Raw genomic sequence first — 23,359 nt, 5'->3', positions numbered from 1 at the left:
AGTAAAAGCATATTGAGAGTGTTTTCCCTGATCCCACAGCAAATTAGCAGTTGTAAATCCAAAAACAAGAAATATCATATAAGGGAACAAGAAAAAGAGAACCTGGCATGGACAGCACAGTGACGTGAATAATAAGTGTCCCACCGTTCTGGTATTAGAATACTTGGCCCCCAGTGAGTGGTGTCATTTGGAGATGTTTAGGGGGTATGGTCTTGCTGGAGGAAGTGTGTCACTGAGGATGGGCTTTGAGAGAAGCATCAGCTTCACCCTACTTCCATTGTATTTAGACTATCTGCTTGGTTGAGGACATGAACTCTCATCTCACTGCCTGAGCTGTTCTGCCTACCTGCCACCATGCCTCCCCACCATGATGGATTTCTATCACTCTGGAATCATAAGCTAAAATGAACGTGTCCTTCTGTCATTTGCCTTTGGCATGGTATTATAGCTTAGCAATGGAAAACTAATTAAGGAGGTAGTTTAGAATGGAAGCTGAATAGTGTGGTGTCATGCTAAAAGGCCCCATCTTGAGAAGATGGATGCTACTGAAGACCAAGGGCTTCTAGGGCTGAGGAGGGACCAAGTGTGGATTCTGTGTTGCAGGTAGGAATATCAAAGCTCAAGCAATAAAGCCAAGAATAGAGGCAAGCGTGGGAGCCACCATATTCATTGTTATGTGAGCAGCACATCAGCTAAAATGGCGTGCTGGTTGCTCTTTAGGAAAAAGAGCTGGGAATAGTACATCTCTCTCTGAGAGTCCTAGAGAGTATGTGTGCACAGAGACAGTTGTGCTCTATGACTGGGAATACACTTCCACAGAGTAGCCCCTTTCCCAAATATATCAGAGAGGCAGGGTATCCTGGCACCTATGGGAGAAGAGACTAGAAAAACAGCTGTGCAGAAGGCATGCAGGCGTCCCCAGCACTGTAAGCTTCCTGCCTGCAGCCTTAGCTTCACCTGCCTAAGATCTGGCCTTCCATCTCCCGAGACCTAAAAGAACTAAAACTCACGTATGGCCAGAGGCAGGGAAATCACCCAGCAAGCTTTGGGCATGCTACCGGATTTGGGCAGCTCCTCTACTGAATTTTAATGAAGTAATTAAAAGCTAGATAATAGCAATGGGGCTCTGCTGAGCAACACTCATGGACCTAACTTCTTTGATATGTTCCTGCATCAGGAAGCAACTCTGTCACTAGATGGCTTCATTAATATTCCAGCCAGATCCTGGCTCTTAAAGTGATCTACGCCAAAGTTTGTTAGTCTTTTAAATTACCTGCTGAGGTCCTCTGGAAGAGAGAGTGAGGAAGAGAGACAGTCCATGCAGAAGACAATGTCACAGAGGGTACAAAGAAGACAGCCCCAATGTGCCTGTGTGTTTCTTTTTTCAAAATGTAGCTCAGGTTGATTTTTTTAAAAGGGATTATTATAGGTTCACTGATCTGGAGTCATGGTTTTGAGTAGAAACACCCACTGCATGGCAATCTACAAAAGCAAGACCGCCATGTTTTCAAGGACATCTCTCTTTAAGCATTAGCCTTCAGTGAATAGTCTGTGACTAGGAAGCTTACTAGTTAACTCCTTGACTCGGAAGAACTACAAGAGTCCGATGTTTGGGCTCCATCTGGCCCAATGACTTTGCTCAGATCCCTAATCTTGGTTCGTTTTGCCCTGGGGAGCCAAGAAGTGCTAGCTCTTCTTTTTGTGTACCTACTATGCTCACTTTTATCCCCATTGCCTCCCTGTCCTCCAGAGCCACCTTGAAGTCTAACCTCCTCCAAGAATTTCCATCTAATCTCAGATGCACAGAGTTAAAAGCATGGAATTTAACCTCACCCATCTTTTCTCCTCCTCCAGTATGGCCATCTTGAAGAGTCCTTGACAGAGAAGATCTGGGTTTTTCTTGGGTATTTCTAAGGACAGATAGCCAGCTCACTGCTTCACAAGCCTGGTGCTAAACATTTTCTATGATAAAAACATTTCTTCAGCTGAGGAGAGTTCTATTCCTGACCACTTAAATTCATTGAACATTATTTCTTGGTATGACTATGAGGGGTAGTATAAGGGATCATTATAAAAACTGTCCAGTTGTGAATTTTGGTTATGATAGTTGTTATATTAAGTTGGCATGACCATATACACATACATACTCATACAAACATACAAACACATACATACATACATACATACACAAGCATACAAACATACACACAAGCATATTTATATACATGCACACATATACATATAAACATAGACATATACATACACACAAACACAAAAACACACAGATAAATACACAAGTATATATGCATATATACATACATACACACACACACACACACACACACACACACACACACACACACACACACACACACACACACACACACACACACACACACCTGGAAAAATCTGAACAATCTCAATGGATAAACTAATGTCAATTTCGTTCTTTGGACACTGAACATTATTATGGGTGGGGCAAAGCTGTCATGAGGCCTATGTATCTTTCCATTCCAAAAATAAAATCACTGGTTATTTTTAAATAAGACTTTAAAAGCATAGTATTCATTTCTTGAAAGAACAGTATGTGTGATGAACTATTTCAAGACTTTTTAAATGTATTAACTAAGTTAAATCTGACAATCATCATGGAGAATACACAGTATTTTTCTCATTCTACAGACAGTAAAATCGAAGCACAGGCAGACTCTGCTACCTGTCCCAGATTACACAGCTATCAGGTAATGGAATTGAGATTAGCATCCAAGCTATCTGGTATGAGAGCAGATAGTAGTGCACTGCTTGGGTACCACTTTGCCCTATGATGCTACATCTGGTGGTAGGAAGAGGAAGAAAGCCCATTAGCCTTAACACTCTAAGAGTAGACACTGACTGTTCTTTTAACACTATCTTTGCAGGATTCTGCTACTAAGTGCTTTTCCACACTCTCTCACCTTGGAGCTTCAAGTCAACCCTGTGAGCGATTTATTACTTAAGAGTCCCCAGGTAGGCATCCTGGGAGTCTGGCCCCTAGACCTCAAATCAGAGGCTACTCACCCCTGGTGTTCCAAGTACTCTGTGGCTTCCCTAGATTCATTAGGAACTGACCCAGCTGTTAGATGCTAAACCTTTGTTAATTCCAATGGGCTTTTCCTTGAGGCTGAAATGTACACCCATTTAAGAAGCTGCGTGGAAGAAGATGAGTTCAATCCCTTTAGCCATCAGCATAGTCTACACACAAAAGCAGCAGGAAGCAATGTCCAGATCCCAGCTCCTGGAGAAACCCAAGGGATCTGCTTACTTCCAATAGTGCATGTCAGCATGAGCAGGCTCTTGTACAAACACATATGCCCTGAGGCCCCCTGTAATGTTAAACAGAAACAGCTCGCACTGTTCATTGCCTGCCTCTATCTCATCCCAAACAGAGAGTCACAAGTAATGCATGCAGATGAGTAGGGCTCACCATAATTTGGGAGGATTTGGGAAGCCTACAAGGAAGCTCAGACCTTCTATCAGGCACAGTGACAGCTTCACAGTGTTGATATTCTACCATTAGCCCTGTCTCTCTGTCTCTCTGTGTCTCTGTCTCTCTCTCTCTCTCTCTCTCTCTCTGTCTCTCTCTCTCTCCCTCCCTTCCTCCCTCCCTAAGATTTTTTCTCAATTCCTAGATTTTGCTTTAAAAAAAAATACAAATGTCATAGGAAACGGTTATTTCTTGTGTCTTTATGAAATCAGGTAAACGGGTCTGCTGAGAGCTGGGGATTGCTGGATAAAACATCACAGTGGTCCTCATATTCTCTGGGCGGTGAAAAAGCAAATCACATGTAAAAGGCAAGGAAGAGGGCATTTAATTACACAGTCAGTCTTGATTCCAGAAAGGAAGATTCGATGAACAGAATCCGTGTGCCTCCCTGGCCCCACTGCATTCCTGTGGTATTAATGTGATGGTATTTGGAGATGGGACATTTGGGGAGATAATGGAATGAGTGTGGAATTCTCTTGATGACATTAGTGCCTATAGGAAGAAACAAATGATAGTTTGCCTCTCTGAGCTGTCCATGTAAGGACACAAGATTAAGGCCACCTGCAAACCAGGAAAAGTCAGCACAAGAACTGGTCACACTGGCACCCTGACTTTAAACATTCTTGTCTCAGAGTTCTGAGAAATAACTTTACGTTATTTAAGCCACCCTAGCTATGATACTCTATGACAGCAGCTAGACAGGGTCAGTCAATGATGTACTCCTAGGTAAACTCTCACATGCTGCATTGCTCAGTGTCAGGATAGCTATACAATCTCTCTTTGCGTTGACCTTGCCCTGGGGTGGTCCAGCCCACCCTTCCCATTCCCTCTGCTCTGAGTCTTTTATGCTCCTAAAGAAACTCCAATATTTGAAACTAGAAGGATAACTGTGTTTTTGTCCCTTCCTATGAAGAAACTAATCCTATCAGAAAGCCTCCACCCCCAACATACCATTATTTTCCATATTCAGTTTACCTATATTTTATTTCAATTCAAAAAAATATATAACATGCATTTATCAACTACCTACTTTGAGCAAGTCACCAAATCAGGTATTAGTGGGAAAGGGAATAAATCAGGGGCAGCCAATGTTCTCTGCAGTTTCTTCTAGGGAAGTGGGTAATTTCGATTATATTGACCTGTCATTGGGCATCGAATTCTCCTGCTAATTCCTTCTACCCAAAGGTCCATGTGGATGTGCTAGTTAGCTGCTGCTTTAGAAGAATCCTGTATAACAGGATTTCCCAAGTCTCATGAACTGAAACGTTTGCTTTTCTCCCCCACAAGCCTGTAACTAGATCTGGATTCAGCAGCTAAGAACTGAGTTCAGGGTCTAGTTTCTTGCATTTCTTCCATTTTCCATGTTAGTGACATTCCTAGGATAACTCCAGTACCATGGAGAATCAGAAAACAAGAGGCTAGACCAAACGACAACACATTCAAAGCGTGTTATCAAGTCACATACCCCAATACCCCATTAATTAAAGTCACATACAACACCAACAAGTCACATACTCTATTAACATGAGGTATGGCAGCCACGGCTAGCATTGGTGGGGCACATATGCTATTAATAATACGATACAATATCCAATAGCATGGCAGTAGGTCATATGCTGTATTAATATGGTAGATGATAGCTATAATAGGGCATATTTTTATTGATGAAGGATATGGTAGCTATTCCCAGAACCATTAGGTCATATGCTCTATTAATATGGTGGATAATAGCCATTCCCAGAATCAGTGAGGGCAAATACTCTGTTGATATGGGATATGATAGTAAGGCCAGCATCAGTGGAACATACGCCCTGAATCCATTTGGAGGTACTCCAAGTCACATTAATATGCAATTTTGTTATAGAAAAAGAAAATAATTAAAGCCAATTATCTGCCTATCAGTTAGTAATACCTAATTTACTACTTGAGACAAGGCTCAGAAACCTTAGATGCCCCTGACAGAGCAAGGCCTGAGTCCAGGACAGGAATGTGAATCAATCGGCCAATAAGCACCATCTCTCTTCTATTGTGGCCTGACACAACAAAGGGCCATTGTAGCTAGAAAGCAGCTGTGGACACAAAGGGAAACATCCTTCATTGTGTCTTGCTGGCTTTCTTCCAGGACTCAGTGTAATGCACAGTGTAATCTGAGGCAGCCTTCATTCAGAGCTAGGGGGACTCATCTTTATAGTAAGCCTGGCAGTAGGGTAATTGGGACAAGTACCATGGAGCCAGTCCTCCTTATTTGTCCTCTCCACTGTCCTCTGGCCATGACTTCATGGCCCGTAGGAAAGGCTAGACTCACCTGGTATTCATGATTAAAGTCTTACAGTTGTATCTGCTATTTCCTTTGTGTTTAAGTTTTATTTCATGGGTATGAGCATTTTGCCTAGGTGTACCACATGCCTTGTGGCTGCATAGGCCATCCCAGGGCATCAGAGCCCCTGAAAGTGGAATTACAGACAGTTGTGAGCTGCCATGTGGGGGCTCAGATTCACACCCAGGTCCTCTGCAAGAGCACCCTCTGTGCTGTGAACTATTGAGCTATGTGACTAGCCCTGATAGCAGAAAGGCTCTCTATGCTGCCAAGCACTGTGCAAAATATTCTGGGTCACTACAGTCCCCTGAAGATCCTGTAGGATGGGCATTTAGCACAAGTCCCCCAAGGCTATATAGTGTGGGGCCTCGCAGGTGGAGGGATATAAAGATAAATGAGACGTGGCTCTTTTGTTAGTCTCCACACTGTTAATCCCAGTGCTAGGGGCTCAGATTCACCACTTATAAGTTCCTGACAGGCCTGCACTAAAGATTGAAGGAGAGCTTTGTGCAAACCTGGGCTTTCTTTGCCCAGGGGAAGCATATATGAAACCTTGACCTATGGTTTCAGATCCTGCATGTGTCTGTGAAGGCCTGCATCTGTAGGGGCACCTCTGTGCTACAGAGAGCCTCAGAGAGGTGCAAAACTCAAGTGTGTAGCATCTGGGCCACCGAGAGAATCTACCCTTGAACTTGACAGTGATCTCCTTTGACCAGTAGAGGTCAGTCTGACTTCCTCTGGCCCCTTGCCCCAGGAAAAGAGGGATGGTCCCTCTGATCTAAAATCCTCATGTGTAATGAATGTGGTGCAGACCACTGCAACCACAATACCATTTTAAAAAGGCATAGGTTTATCCCTACACAAACCTGAGTATGTACTTGAGAGTTTGGGGAGTCTACTCCTACAAGCACTAGAGTGTTCAGAAGAAAAGGGGCTTGAATGACAAGATCTAGTCTTCTCTGATAGCCTGTCTTCCGGTCTTGACTTAACAACTGTCTGTAACTCCAGTTTCAGGAAACTGGAAGGAGCCTCCTATCCTACCCTTTCACAGCCGTGTTCATCCAGGGCTGCAGAACAGTAAAGCTGTCCTAAGGCACTCTTCTGCCCTCTGGTGTTCATGCTGATGATAGCACCTTTTTAAGACAATGTTGGAGAATGGGACTGGTTGCTACAAGTCGAGGTGGCAAGTATCCTAAAACGACATGGGATCTCAGCAGACAAGGAGAACAAGAGGGAACTTGAGTCTGGATTAGGGGATGGCTGTTTCTAGGCCATCCCCTCTTACTAGCTTGCTCCAAATCCTGTGTGTCATCCAACAGAGCACCCACTTAAGACAGGAAGAATGGCATGGTACTGCCAGAAAATAAAAGTCTCTTTGAAAACCGGGTGCAGTCACAGATACCCGAATTCCTCATTCACAACACTGAGGAAATCTGGAGGGCTTCCTGGGATGCAGCTGGTTTCCCCTTTCCAACGCTTCCTGCAGTACAAGGCCAGTGACGCCAGAGGGAGCCACGGAAGTTCCCGTCTACAGAAAGTTGTCACTGTAGGCCATTTCAAAATCCTACTTTGGAAAACAAAATGAAGAAAGACATAAGCACCTAAGTCCCACTTTCTGGGACTCTGCACAGTTCTTCCCAGTGCACTGGCAGATGCTCGTGGCTGAGTTAGAAAGGGAAAGTATCACTGTATCTTTCATACATCTGCCTCTTCAACTTCTAGAAACCTCACTCACCCTCCCTTGCTTTGCTGAGCACCTCTGTCCTCACAAGGGAAGAGCGTTTTTTACTGTTTTCCAGAAAGTTTACTGGTTGATAAAGCTCAATTTTGCTTAGAGGCCTTCTCTGGTGTTCCTGGAGTCCCTCCCCTATCTCTTCCTGTGCCACACAGACTTCCTTTTCACAGGCTCTTGATCAGCCATAGCCAGTGAGATTGGATTCAAGATTCAGTCCTTTCAGAGAAAAGTATCAGTAACTCAAGTGTAGATTTCCTAGCAGATAAGTGTGTCCCCAAACTCCAGACCCTTTAACAGAGTGTATAGAATTCAAGGCACATGCTTAGTCACCTTTCTTCAATAGTGTCGCCCCATCTTCCAGGCTCACCCCAGACGCTGAGCACCAAAGCCAGGATCGCCAGATGCAGGATGCCCTGCACAGAGCCAGTGTGAATGTTCCCTAGAAAATGCAGTCACGTGCTCTCATCTCTCGGCAGATAGTCCATGGTAAGCTATTAAATAGCCACCATACAAGGATGTGAGGGAGGTGGTGAAGGAGAAGAACAGATGCTCAAGACAGACTTAGACTGTGCTACACAATAAAGAAAGGTCCAAAACGTTGGAAACAATAGTTCTCGCCATAGATCCACACCCAACTGCCCCTGCTTTATGCTCCCAATCTCACCGTTATCTCCCAAGTCCCAGATAATACATTTCCTCACATGAAGCTGATGAACCTAGGGATGACATTCTGGAAGACAAGGATTACCTAGGCATTCAATGACATTGGAAGGCCCCTAAATTGGGAACCAAGAAAAGCTTAGGCTCTTGCGTACACCAGGCTTCCACCTGTTGCTTCAACTAGCAGATATTCTAATGAGTAGCTTGAACCCATAATCTCTATCTCCATGAAGCACCTCATTTGAATTCAGGTAGCAAGACTCACACTGAAGAATTTAGTCAAGAATGCCATGCTGTTGTGCACATGAGTACCAAGTATTCATAGGTACTTCCATGACGGGAAAACATTACCTATGCAAAGGCTTTAGAGATTTTTAAGTGAGACAAACATACATTTACATAAAGAAAAGAACTGGGAAATTGTAAATGTGCAATACCACAAATGTATGGGGACAGTGATAAGATCTGCAAACCGTAAGTTTAAAGCAATGACAGACTGGGCCATTCAATCCTCCTATATGAAACAACGCTGTCTACTTAGGCTTGATATTAGTTTAAAATAAAATAAAATAAAACCATTTCCTGCTTGATTACAGTTAGAATCAGAGCAGGATTTCCAGTGTGACCCTCAGTAGTGTTTAAAATAGTGGAAAAGAGCAGAGAAAGCATTGCATAAAATAAATGTTTCCGATCTCAGTCCAGTTACTGCTGAATGCAGCAGCCGATTGGAAAGGTAGGGTCGCCCCTGGCATTCTCAGTCATAAGAAATTTAACGATGGATGAAAATAGATAGAATCAAGATGCTCTGATAGGAGTAGGGAGCTTCAATATCTCGGAAAATTGGGATCCTCATAACAGGTTTTACACTGGCTGGATTATAGCTAAATAGGATTTTAAGTCTATTGTAAATGAAAGGAAATCTAATTTAACTGGGCCACATCATTTTTACTAAGATGCGATAAATGCTAATTTCCTTCCTCAGGCACCAGTGGCTTGGCTTGTGGTAGCTGTTTGCGGGGTGCTCAAGTCTGACGGATCTCAAATTGGTCTTCTGCAGTCCTGAGGCCAAGCAGGAATCCACATTTTCAGGATGATGGAGACAATGAAAAGAAACAGGCAAAGACTTCCCTAGTTTGTCCCTAGACCTTATCACTTTAGGCCCAGGGGCATTTGGCTAAGGTTTAGATGTTGTTTAGACACCAACTTTACTCTAACCAGAGCTGGGTTAGGGAGCCAGTTAAGAGGTTAAGAGACTCCTAAGAGCCGGCTTTGAAGGTATGGCCCCCTTGACTTCTTTATACGTCTGTATGCCACATGCAAATGAAAATCTCCAAAGGTGAATTTCAAGTACATGAATGCCGATGAACAGAAAAGGGCAGGCGAACGCGGTAGGCAGCATGCAGTGACGATGCTCTGCCACGGCAAGCAGTTGAGAATAGCGCGTGCTTACACTACCCTATAGAAAGCCATGCATCACTCTGTGTTTCTGAAATGCCCTCAAGCTTTCCAATCCTAGACTCATCCCCCTCTTTCATTTAACATCCAAATAAAATAATTGGAGTCTCTCTGTCATTACCCTACTAAACCACTTCCTTGGGAACGAAAGCAAGCTACGGTTTGCCTCTAGTCCCCAGGGCACTTGCAAGCAACAAATGATGCTAGATTGTAGCAGTTGGCCAACTTTCCTGAACACTCCTGGCTTTAAAAAAAAAAAAATATAGAATCCTGAGGGGGAAAACGTGATACCGGCATGTTCCCATATTCTAATACCTGCAACTCAGGTGCATGGACACCATCTTCTCCCCTTGCCTTGTTGCTGAAACCTGCCTTTTGCTTATACCACAATGCTTCCCACTAATTTAATGTCTTTACCTATTTCATGAGTCCACAGTCCTTGCCCCCAAACTACCCACTAATGATGTAACTATGTTAACAACAGTTAACATTCAGGGAGCAGCCCCATTGGGTGCTTGTCTCCCTGCATGTGTTAATCCTCCCAGTGATCACATGGTATGAGAAGCACTGCTATTACCACAAAGCACAAAGAGCTCACATGCATAAGTCTAGGGTTAAGGGGCTGTTAAGGGGAGGCAAGTAAGATTTAAACCTGGGAGTGTGACTACAAACATCATTGTCTTTCCTTTCCCCATTAGGGTGAATTCATTGTGTAACTTATATAGGCCCTGGTGCCCAGTTTTTCATCAAGCACCAATCCAGATGTTTCTGTGCAAGTAAACTTAGAAAATAGGCAAATCTGTTGCATGACCACATAGGGACATGGTGACTGAATATCCCTGCTGATGGCTCTCCATCAAAGAACCTCATCTGACTACATCAGTGGTTCTCAACCTGTGTGTTACAGCCCCTGGATGTTGAATGGCCCTTTCATAAGGGTTACATATCAAATTGTGCATATCAGATATTTACATTAGGATTCATAACAGTAGCAAAGTTACAGTTATGAAGTGGCAACAAAATAAATTTATACTTGGTGTTACCATACCATAAGGAACTGTATTAAAGGGCACAGCATTAGAAAGGTTGAGAAACACTGAGCTAGACAAAAGCCTTAAAAGCCAGAAACTATCTCTCCTGGCATGGAAGAAATGTCCACAAAACAGCAGCACAGAAACCCTGCCTGAGTTTTCTGCTTGCTCTCGTGTAGAGCCTAGGCTCAAGATTGCAGACTGCAGTATCAGCTCTTACTTGCAACTTGTGAACTTTCCCTAAGAACTGCAGGCTATCCATCAAGAACGTCACTCTTTAAACTTTCATAACTCTCTCTAGAAACACAAGTAATACATACATATGTGCATATATGCATGCATACTATATAGTGTATTTATGCATAGAAATTATATATATGTAATATATATAATTATATATATAATATATATATAACAGATATAAATACAATCTCTAATTTTCTATTGCAAGTTATGCTACAAGCTCACATCTGAGACAACACTGTATTTGGCTCTGTATCATACAGATGAGCTTGCCAGGTACTGAATTACCTGAAAGTAAATGTTATTTCTACTAGTCAACCACAAACATGCAGGAGTTTTATAGGATTAGTAGAGTATTTTGACTTTGTGTGTGTATGTGTGTGGTGAGGTACACATGTGTATGGTGGGATATACACATATGTATATGTGCATGTGTACAGTGGGATACACATGCATGTGTGTGCTGGGGTATACATTCCTATCCCTAGATATGAAACTTCTCTTCATTAGTCTAAATGCTTGGGCTTATTTTTTAATATTGTCTTAACTTTTTCTTGTAAAGCAATTTTACACTGTTCATTGGTTTGATTTCTATGTATTTTATGTATGACTGTTATATCTTACTGTCTACTTTTATTTTTGGTTCATTTCTGCTAAAGTACAAGCATATTGTTTTTAGATTTAGAAAGGTAAATAGTATATTCTTATGTGTGGTGGGGTACACAACATACATGTACATATATGTGGGTGACAGAGGTCAGTTCTCAGATGTCATCAACTCTGTATTGTTTGTTTGTTAGTAGTAGAAGGCAGATAACGATTTACTCAATCGAACCACATTGGGAAGAGAACAAAGACATGTAGCATCTCTGCCAAGTCCATTTTTTGGGAGCCCTGAAATGATACTGAAGTTAAATGAGGACCATATATACATATTTAAGCATTATGGGTCAGGGTGTAGTTGCCCCACCACTAAGTGGGCTTCACTTTCACCCTAAAAGGTTATTTGACAAATATTTACAACTGTGTGATATATCTTCCCAGACAAGTTCCCCCTCTGGAAGGTGCTTTTACTGCCTCCTTGCATGAATTTTCTGGAGAATTCCTCATCTCTTCAAGGGATACTATTTTAATAGTTTAGTAGTCATATTGGGGGACACAAAAGTCTCTTTAGAGTATCTAAGTTCTAACAGCCAGGCTTGTTAAAATTTCCCATTTTCTACCTTAACAACTCAGTCTTAAGGTAGAATATGCTTATGTTTGAACAAATATAACAAACAGAAGGCAACTAGGAACCAAGCCCTGGCCTCAGATGATGATACTCCATGATCCTTCAATGCACAGTCCTGGGTACACTCTGGTTCATATTTGAAGACACCTCTGCCATTCCCAGGGAGCATCCAAGATGCTTCCAGCTAACCAGGTGCTCCAGTGCCAGCTGCATATTCTAGTCTACATTTTTCCATTTTGAATAATCAAATCTCCCCATGTTTAGCAGTTCTCCCCACTTTGTGCCCCTTAGAAAAACAGAAAAACTGAAACACTGTGTGTGCTTGTGAATAAAAATGAAGACTTATGTGTATTAATTGCCCGCGGTACTGCACAAGATGACAGTTCCTTGAGAATAGATCTTTCCCTCCTTTCTTCTGCGCAGTTTAAAAAAGTGAATACTATATCCAGTTAAACAAATGAAAGCATACATTCTGATGCAGAATTTGCAAATTTACAAATGCAGAATTTACAAAGTGATGCAGAATTTAGCCCAAAAAAGTGAGCTAGTATCTTTATAGCTAACATACAAGAATCCATCATTTGACCACTGTTTGAGCAGTGTTGCTTTTAACACATACCAGCATCTCACGTCTGTGTGCATCAGCTTGTGACTTGCATATCTTCTATTCCCATCTCTCTCTCTGCTCCTCGTTCTTGAGGTTGGCACATCCACGAATGGTCTAATATAACTCCTAGAAAGTTTGCCAAAATTTCAAAGAACTCATTAGGAATATCTGTAGGCATTTTGTAGATGTACATGTGGATGTTTGACTTGGAACTTATTCCTAACCCTGGACATGAAATGTCTCTCCATTAGTCCAGATGCTTGTTTTATTATCCCATATATTGTCTTAACTTTTTGATAAGGCATTTCTCTACTGTTCATTGGGTTAATTCCTAGATATGTTATGTATTTATGGCTATTGTCAAATCTTACTGTCTAGTATTATAGTTCATTGCTGCTAAAGTAGAGACAGGTTGCTGACTTATACACTGTTCTTGTACCTAGGAATACTGCTCAGCTGTCTTATCAGTTCTAATATCAATCATGGGATAATTTAACAAATGTTTTATTTGAAAAAAGTAACCATACCCTGTGCACATGTGACAGTTGACTTTTCCCCTTTTGATTGTTGTCGTGCCGTTTATATTTCATCTGATGATTTTAACCTTTCTTTTCAAAATCTAACACCTGAAGAATGATTATGGGTCTGTATGTGGGTTATAACTGACACGCATAGTTTTCCAACTTCCCTCTGTGATTCTGATGTGTTTGTTCAGCTCTTCCCCCATGATGGACCACTGCTCTATTTAGCACCGCCTGTGGGCTCAGCACAAGAAAACAAAGAACTGGTGTAAGGCACAGGCTTTGCCTCCGAATCACTTTCTGTCTCAGTGGGGAGACAAAATATATACTGGAAACCATCAGAATATTAAGTATAAAATTTTCTGGGAAATTATACACATGGAAGAACATTAAGATAAACGCTGTAGGAGACCGTGGGAAACAAAGAACTTGGTCATGTGTGAAGGATTCCTTGTGATTATTAGACCTGATTTTTATAGAGGACAGTAAATAAATGGAGTTTGGCTTAGAGGCTTTGAAAGTGGGTTGGAGCAAGCAGGCACTTCCACTAGGTATCTCGTTTGTATTTCAGTTAAGTCCCCATAGGCGAAAAAAATGAACCATATGGATCGAGACAGTAAAAACAGAGTAAGGGCTTCTAATTACAATCAATTATTCAAAATTAAGTGGCTCTGGAATGCTTCTCCACATTAAAATATAGAACTCATTCCATTTATTCTTTAAGAATATGCATGCATGTGTATGTGTGTGTGTACCTGTGTGTGCATGCATGTATGTGCATGTGTGTATGAATGTATATGTGTGCATGTATATGTGGCTTTCAGACTTGTCAGTTTTCCCATATTTCTTTTCATTGTTTTAATTTTAAATAACTTTATACATATGCACTATATTCACATCAATTTCCCCTTTCTTCCTCACGTGCCTCCCTGCTCAATCTCAAATTCACAGCCTCTTGATGTATAGGTAGACAAATGGCTAAATGTGTGTGTGTGTGTGTGTGTGTGTGTGTGTGTGTGTGTGTGTGTGTGTGAAGGGGGAGAGAGAGTAGTCGATATAAAAGACAGAGATATGTACTATATATATTTACATATGTGTATATAAATGAATACATACAAAGAAACTGCCAAATCAATTTAATGTTGCTCACATATACATGTTTTTAGGGCTGACGATTTTTACTCTGCCTTCAAAACCATATGACTTTATTAAAACCCATACTGGGATAAGACCATGGCAAATGCATTAATTTCTAGGAACTCTCACTTGGTTCTCAGTGACTGAGCTACTGAGCAGCCACAGCCGAGATATCTCTAGGCCCTGAAATGCAGCCGTGGGCAGGGCAGCTAACAGGGGAGCTGAACTTGGTTAGATGATCTGAGTCGTCTTCGGAGCACTTTGAGTAATTCAGGTTATTTTGTCACTTCTGATGTTAACATTATGAGGAACCCCCATGGATCATGAAGCTGTGTTGAGATGCCAGCTTCTAATTGAAACTGCTGATGTTTGCTCACTCTATTTTCACCGTGAATCTCTTAGGCCACATTTCTGGAAGTGCCACTTAACACCCAGGTTTCCTTCTGGCAACAGGATCTAAGGCCACCTAGGAGGACACCTCTGGACATGGATATGATGGCTTCTAGATTGTGTTAACTGAGGTGGGAAGATCCGTTCTCACCATGGATAGTGTCATTTCATGATCCCAGGACTATAAAGGAGACGGTGAACTACCTTGTCAGCCATTGCTCTCTGTTTTCTGACTGAAGCAATGCAACATGACCAAAGCTGGCCCACATCCCTACCACCAAGCCTTCCTGACACAGTGGACTGTAGGCTTATTTAACCTGTAACACACACACACACACACACACACACACACACACACACACAAAACACAATGAGTTCCCCAGCCAAGTTTTGGGAGCAAATGAACCTCACAATCTAGGTCTGTGGTTTTCAACTTCATTCCTAATTTCCCTTTACCATGTTAAGGTGAAACTCAAGTAACATTAATGTACATATTTTAAAATGATGAAATGTGCAGGATGGTAGTGGCAAATGGTTTTGATTTCAGCACTCAAGAGGCAGAGGCAGGCAGATCTCTGAGAAGCTCACAGTAACCACAGTGTTATTCATTTTTCAGACTAATTCATCTATTGAAGACCATATAGTCTGTGTAATTTATGTCCAGTATATGCTGATAACTCTCATCCAATTATCTTAATAAGCAAAAGCTCTCTATCATAAATTTCTAAGCCATTCCTTAAAATATAGCAATACCTGTTCTATACAAAAATTCTTAATATGTTTACTAGATGGATCACACAATTGGTATGTTTCCTTCATGGTATTGGCTAATTGATAGGATCAACAAGCCTACATTCTGTTGGTAGATATAAAACACATATGATCATTGATAGACAACATTATGTATAAATGAATCAACACATAAAGGCATTTTAAGCTATAGAAGCTTATAGGATGAACACATCACTTCCTGTAAAACATCAGAGAAGACATCTTAGAAAGCATACTTTGAGCATTTCAAGATGGGCAGAATACAAACAACTGGAGGCAGTGCAGGGTGCTCCAGAAAGAGGTCATGTTATGAAAGAATAAAAAATGTCTGAGGTCTCTTTGGGAAAAAATACAATCATAAACTCAGGTTTCTCAGACAAAGGCCTGTCATGTTTTTATTCCATGTTAAAGGTCCTTGAATACTCTATGGGCCCTTCTTTTCTTATTATTGTAGACAAGAAGATATGATAAACCTACCCATCATTCGGCCTCTTAATGTTGTTCATTTCTCGGATTCTTTGGCTTCTAAAGCAATCATGTTTTCAGGAACATTCTGTTGACAAACGGACCTCATGTATCCAAGGACATGGGCTTTTCATTACAGAAAGCAAAGGTCACCTCAGAAGTCTCTTCTTCATTCTCCTTATCAATCCTGTTCAGTAGAATTTTATGTATGTGACACACTGCCTGCCTTCAGTCTCCTAACGCTAACTCCGTGATTCTCAACCTTCCTACCACTGTGACCCTTTAATACAGTTCCTAGTGCTGTGGTCACTATCAACCACAAAATTATTTTGTTGCTACTTCAGAACTCTAATTTTTGTTATGACTCAAAATGTGAATAATTTGGGGGATAAAAATTTTCCAGAGGGGTCGTGACTCACAGATAGTTTCTCTATCTGCTCTCACAAGCTATAACTTTCCTTCCTGTGAGTCTACCTATCTCTGCTCCTCACATCCCACACTGCTTACTTATATATGTATGTTTTCTATAGGATATAGAGAACCTATAATGCAGGGCCAATGGGGAATCATGGGTTTCTCTTTGGGATCAAACACTTGTTTCCACCCATATGAGCTTTACCCATTAATGTCAGAGTGCTGCCTTTGACATGGCCAATCAGTGTGAAAGACTCTACTTATCGAAGGAAGTAAGATGTTCATGTCTATTGATAAAGGAGCACAGAAAAAGAATGCCTGTGCCCATAGTTAAGTACAGATGGGGTTGGAGTTGGGTTCGGGGTCTGGGAATACGAATTTGCAAAGTCTTCCAGGAAGCAAAGCTAGTGTGTTCCAATAGAAGGACTGATGTAGACAAACTGTCTTCTACTCGCTAATAGAACTGACCTACTTTTGCTTTCAGGGTAAATTTTTACTTCCTAAATGACAGGGGAGCCAAATATGAATGATATCTGAAATAGGAACTTTTAAGTATGTGTGTGCACTCACACGTGTGTGTACCATAGCATGTTTGTGGAGGTCAGAAGGAAAGTTGCAGGTGTTGGTTCTCTCGTATTCTATGAGTCTTGAGAATTGAACTTAGGTTTGTAGTATCGGTAATAACCATCTTTACCTGCTAAACTATCTCAAAAGCCCAGAAATAGGAACTCAGAGGTTGGGTATATAGATCTTCTGGAGCCAGTAGACAGTCAGTGCATTCAGGGAACTACCGTCCAGCTTACTTTTCCCTCAAGAAGATACGATTCTTCTAGTCTAAGGTGGCGACAGACAGGAAGCAAAATGGACTCAAGAGCCACAGCTATGCATCTTTTTATTATAATTTGCTTAGGAATGCCTCAAATACATTTCTGAAAGATTCCATGGGAGCTGGATAAGTAAACTAACCAGCTTCCCCCAGATAAAAGTTGTCCCTTTCTATACATGATAGCCAATCTTATTGTCAGCCTTGTGAGATTTAAATTGATCTAGAGGAAAAAACTCAAGTTCTGTCTATGATGTTTAAGTAAGATGGGAAAACACACCCTAAAGCTAGCCAGCAAGATATCATGGGTTGGGGACCCTGGCCAGTTGAAAAGCAGAGTGGAGTGCGAGTGTTCATCCTTTTCTGCAGTTTTGAGCATAGACCCAGTATAACCATCTCCCTTATTCTCCTACACCTGCCTTCTCTACTGCGATAGACAATACCCTCAACCTGTGAGGCAAGTAAAGGACCCCCTCTGTTAAGCTGTTTTACTCTTCTATTTTTGTGAGAAGTAAGAAAAGTAACTAAAGCACTATATCAAAGTGAGTTGAGGTGCATTTTGCTCAGTTTGTCTGGAAATACTAAGCAAGGTGAGGACTGAGAATCATTTTCATGCTTAGCTGCTAAAATACGTTGTTGGACTTACAAAACTGATGATGCTACTGAGTACAGAATTCATATATAAGTGGTTAATGTGGGTTTATAACATTTGTTTTAAAATGGAGACTTAAAAGATTGAGATCTTCATCTTGTTATGTTATTTTGTGATGTTTGATTGGTATCTCTTAGAAGCCTCTTTCCAAATGAGAGACAGAAAAGGAGTGGATATAGTAGAAGTAAGAGTAGGTGTAGAGAAACTGGAAGGAGTAGAGAGGAAACTGTAATCAGGATATGTTATATGAAAAGAGAATCTATTTTCTGTAAAAGGAAAAATACAAAATAATATAAATATTTTTTAAAAAATACTTGCGCTAGATATCTTACAAATAATAACTGAAAATATGTACATAAGAGAATTGTATCTTCCAAGAAAATTATGTTTTGAGGTGGGATTTTGTTATATATCTCAAGTTGCCTTGAACTCATAGTCCTCCTGCCTCAGCATCTTAAGTGCTAAAATTATATGTAGGCACCATCACACCTGCCTTTTAAACAAATTTTATAGATATTTATGGCTTTATGACTTGGCATTTTTACTGTACTAATATCTTAGCATGTAAGCTAATAGGCTTCATTATGACATGCCTATACAGATATATACATATATATATCTATACATATATATCAATACATCAACATATGTATACATATAGATCAACATATCAACACTATATATATGTATATATACATATACATACACACACACACATATATATGTGTTCTTCTTTACCTTAGCTGCCTGCCTCCAACCCTGTTCCTCTATGTCTCCTTATGTCTCCTTTCTCTAAACAGTCCTACAGTCATCTTTCTGCTTTCATGTCATATATATTCCATTATCCTTCTCTTTCCACCTCATTTCCTACACCCACTTTGTGCCTCTCTGGCCCCTGTACAAATAAATAAATTAGTTAAATTTAACCCTGCATTCCTTATGATAAAATGCATACATTATTTGTCTTGGGTCCAGCTTATTTTACTTAACATAATGATTTCTCCACTTCTATTTATTTTCCTGCAAATATAACAATTTCATTTCTCTTTACATCTGAATAAAACTCCATTGTACAGATATTATACATATAGACCATATCATCTTGATTCATTTGTTCATTGATGGACACTGAGGTATCTACAACTAAACGATGTTAAATAGTCTCTCAATAAACACAGATGAGTAGGTCTTGTACAAAAAGTTAATTCACCCATTCCAGCATACAGCCCTGGATGAACTGAAGTGGGAATTTCTGATTTAGTTGGAGTCTCAGTTGTGTCACGTGATATATTTCTGGAAACTATCTTAGGAAAAGATATTTTGCTGAAGCAGATATGTGGTATTTTTTTTTTTTATGGAAGCTGTCTGGCAAAAGGGCATGTGATATTTTGTTGGAGTGGATGCTTGAGAGAACATATGCTGTTTGGAAAGAGTGTTATACCCAACAGATAGTGGACAAGGTTCTGTTGGACAGGGTTCTGGCATTGGTTCACCTTGCACTCTTTGCTGGTCTTCATTGGGCTTCACTGCTCTTGCATTGGTTCACCTTGCTTTCCTCACTGATCTTTGCTTGTCATGACATCATAGAGAAAAAAACATACCAAAGAACTTCTGGTGGTATTCTGGCTGCTTCAGTGGACTCTGCTGATGCGCAGAGCCTCATGGTTTATTCTGGATTGAGTCACCGCTGCTGATTTGTGTTTGGTGTTTTGGTAGTGGACTGAACTACTGACAATGAAGATTGGAATCACCCCCAAAGAACTACTTCTAAAAAGGTCCTTGTCCCCCTTGTCCTATTAGCCAACTTCCTCCCATACCTCAGTGAGGTTGAAGTGTTTAAGAACCCTTACTAAAGTGTGATTTTAAAAAATATAAGCCTGCAATGAACTCAGGCCTCAGTCTTAGCAGCAAGCACCTTTACCTACTGAGCTATCATATAAAGCCAATTGTCACTTGATTTTTGTGAAATTTCCCATACTGATTCGCATAATGGCTATATTAATTTATATTCCTACCTGCAAAATATAAGAGTTTCTATTTCCTCAAACCCAGACCGACATTTATTGTTTACTTCCTTAATAATAGCTGTTCTGACAAGTGAAATCTCAGTATAGTTGTGATTTTCTTTTTATTTCATTTCTATAAAGTGGCAAAATATTTGCTAGCTATATATCTGGAAACCTGATTAATATTTATACTTTATGAAAAACCCAAAATCCAAGTCAATTATGACAGTTCACATCTATAAGCCCAGTAATTGAGAAACTGAGGTGGGAGAATCAACATCAGTTTGAGGTCAGTCTGTCTCAAATAACAACAATGAAAATCAAATAGTAATAGTTATTTTCTAATAACTAGAAAATGTACTCTAATGTTTAGTGTTGCAGAGAGAGGTGGGTATGTGTGTTCATGTAGGTGTGTACAAATGTGTGCAGATGGGCAGGCATGTATGTATTCATGCATGTAAAGTGTAGAATTAAAAGGTTGATACCAGGCATCTTATATGCCTTCTCCATCTTATATTTGAGGCATGGTCTTTCACTGAACCTAAGCATCACTCATTTGGCTAAGCCTTGTGACCAATGAGCTCCAAGGATCTGCCTGTCTCTATCTCTCAAGCACTGTGATTTAAGATTATATGCTGTCATACTACCTACCATATGGGTATGATAGGAATTGAATTTCAGGTCTCTATGTTTGCATGAAAGACATGAGCCATCACTTCCTCATCCTGGGCTAGGAACAACGCATATTCTTTATTTGAATAAGTCCAAAAGATAACATAAACAGAAAAATAAGTGACATCCATTTCGGGGATGAACAGCATAAACTTGTTTTGTTAATATGCATTCACACACATATATTTTATATCCATATTGTATATACAATATTATAATGAGAGTACATCTATAACCACAATGATGACATAATATGATATATTATGGGCATATTTTCATGTAAGCACACAAATTAACTTATTTGAGACAGTTTCATAGAATTTCATCATGTTGATAAAACAGTATTTTTGTGAATACAAACACTGCTACAGATGAAAGGCTCTTGCATAATACTTTGCAACATGTGCAGTGATTTCTCTGAGGTTCATTTCTGGAAATAGAGTTGGTGGATGAAAAGTTATGCATGTTTTAATTGTTAGTATGCTTTGCAAAATTGCCATCGCAAGACTGTACAAAGTGTACTTTCACAACGGAAGTTGAAATGCCTCTTTAATCACACCGTTATCAACAAAGACAGCTTTTAAAGCTCTATCAGAAAAATACATGGAAGGTTATAATCATTGTTGTTTTAAGGTACAGCTTTGATTTGTTTCATGTGTTTATTGTATTTTTGTAAGGCAAGATAAATTACCTTTACATTTATTTTGCTTGTTTTTTGCCCAAGTTGTTCTTAGTTTTGCTATTGATTTGGAAGAATTCTTTATGTCATGAACACATTAATGTGTATGCCTCATGTGTAATAACAATGCAAGAAATATTAGTGAACAAAAAATAATGAACATTACAGTTTACCATATGGAAATTCTAAACTCTGAAGTCAGATTTGTGTTCTTGTCCCTTGTGGTTTCTTGCTTCATGCCAAGCAATGAAAAGCTTTTTGTCTACTGAGAAGATTAAATTACAATGTTCTTCTTATAATAATAGTTTTAATTAATATTTAATCCATTTGAGCTTTATTAATGTGTGAAATAGATTTCTTGCTAATTCAAGACAATTCTTATTCAATAGCTTTGACTAAAGAATCAACATTTTCTCCATTGATTAGAAGTGATTAACTACCATACATAATACTCTACCATAAATTAGACTCTGTTCATAATTTCTTTTTATCAATTAATCTCCCTATTATTATGCCCAAACATTATACTTACTTCATAGCAAACTTTAATCCATAGTAGCATATATTCCCTCTTCTACCATATATTCTGTCTGCCATCATTCACACTCTTTTTCAAAAATACATAGTCCATCTGTCAATTTTTTTTTAAAGATAGATAGGTTCTTACTCTGTAACCCAGGCTAACTTGGAACTGATTATGAAGCCCAGGCTGGTCTCAAACTTACATCAACCCTCTTCCCTAGGCATACCTAAGTGCTGGGCTTATCTACATGAGCCACAATAACCACCATATCAATATTCTTTAAACTTAACATTTCTATTGAATTAACATCAAATTTGCAGACTGTTTTGGCCAGAATTGACATCTTTATTATATCTTCTACTGTAGAAGACACATAAATCAAAATCAACTTCCTGCATTGCTTTGCACAGCTCTGAACGTGTTCTTCATTTTTAAGCTAATTACAATAAAGTCTAATTATTACCATTAAATTATTATATCCATTTGACACCAAAGATTGAGTGTTAATTATAAAACAAATTAATTCCACGTTGACATTTGTTTCAGGTTATTGGATGACAGCTTTGTTAAAACGTGACATCTGATTGAAGACAGGTTCACCTAATAATTAAAATATTTGTGACTCTCTGTTAATGGATAAATTCTTCCAAACCAGTGTGGGACTATGTTGGGACTCATACTTCTGGGTAAAGGTATTCATAATATGAGTGATGAGAGATAATATTATGTTTGCATAGATTCATAGTGGGTAAAATGTAGAGTAAAATCTGATGAGCTTGCTTGGTCTTCTAGAAATAAAATGGGTCTTTGGGGGATGCTGCTAAATATATAAAGCAGATTAGTATGGCTTTAACTTGGGACCGCTCTCAAGTCTTGATACCCGTCTCCCTGAATAATACAAACTGATTGATCAAAATGGGAGAAGCATTTCTAAACAGCAGGCTGAATGCAAGGGATTTATACTCTATGAAAAACTGTTACATAAATAACTGTGACTGACATAGTAAAAATTCATATTAGGGGAGCTAGACATGTGTGTTACAATGGAGGTATGTGACATCCTCAATTTAAGATTATCCTTAAGTACCTAATACTTTCCTCATTGCCTTTTATCTATAGCCTACAGGTAAGAATATGTGGCCAAGCGCCAAAATTCATGGTATAGCTTTCAAGCTTCACAGGGCTTTAGGATAGAGAAGGCCAGGAGTTAAAGAGGCTTCAGAAAGATTTTGCAAGTAGCAGCACAAACACACAAAGTTTTAGAACTGAAAATAAACAAGGAAAAATATGGGACCAATGAGTTCTGGTTAGATCTCAATCTAGTCTAATCTCAGACAAAGAATAAAGGAGGAAATAATATTTCCTCCAAAAAAAGAATAGAACCCCCAAGGAAAGCTCCTTCACACTAGAGAAGATGCAAATACAACTAAATCACAATCGTTGGAAAACACAAAACACAGATTCAGTCATTCATTTATTCAAGAGATAGAATATATAGAAATGA

This window comes from Arvicanthis niloticus, chromosome 11, assembly GCF_011762505.2.
Source record: "Arvicanthis niloticus isolate mArvNil1 chromosome 11, mArvNil1.pat.X, whole genome shotgun sequence".
Classification (NCBI taxonomy): Eukaryota; Metazoa; Chordata; class Mammalia; order Rodentia; family Muridae; genus Arvicanthis; species Arvicanthis niloticus.
Note: the sequence above shows the minus strand (reverse complement) of the source record.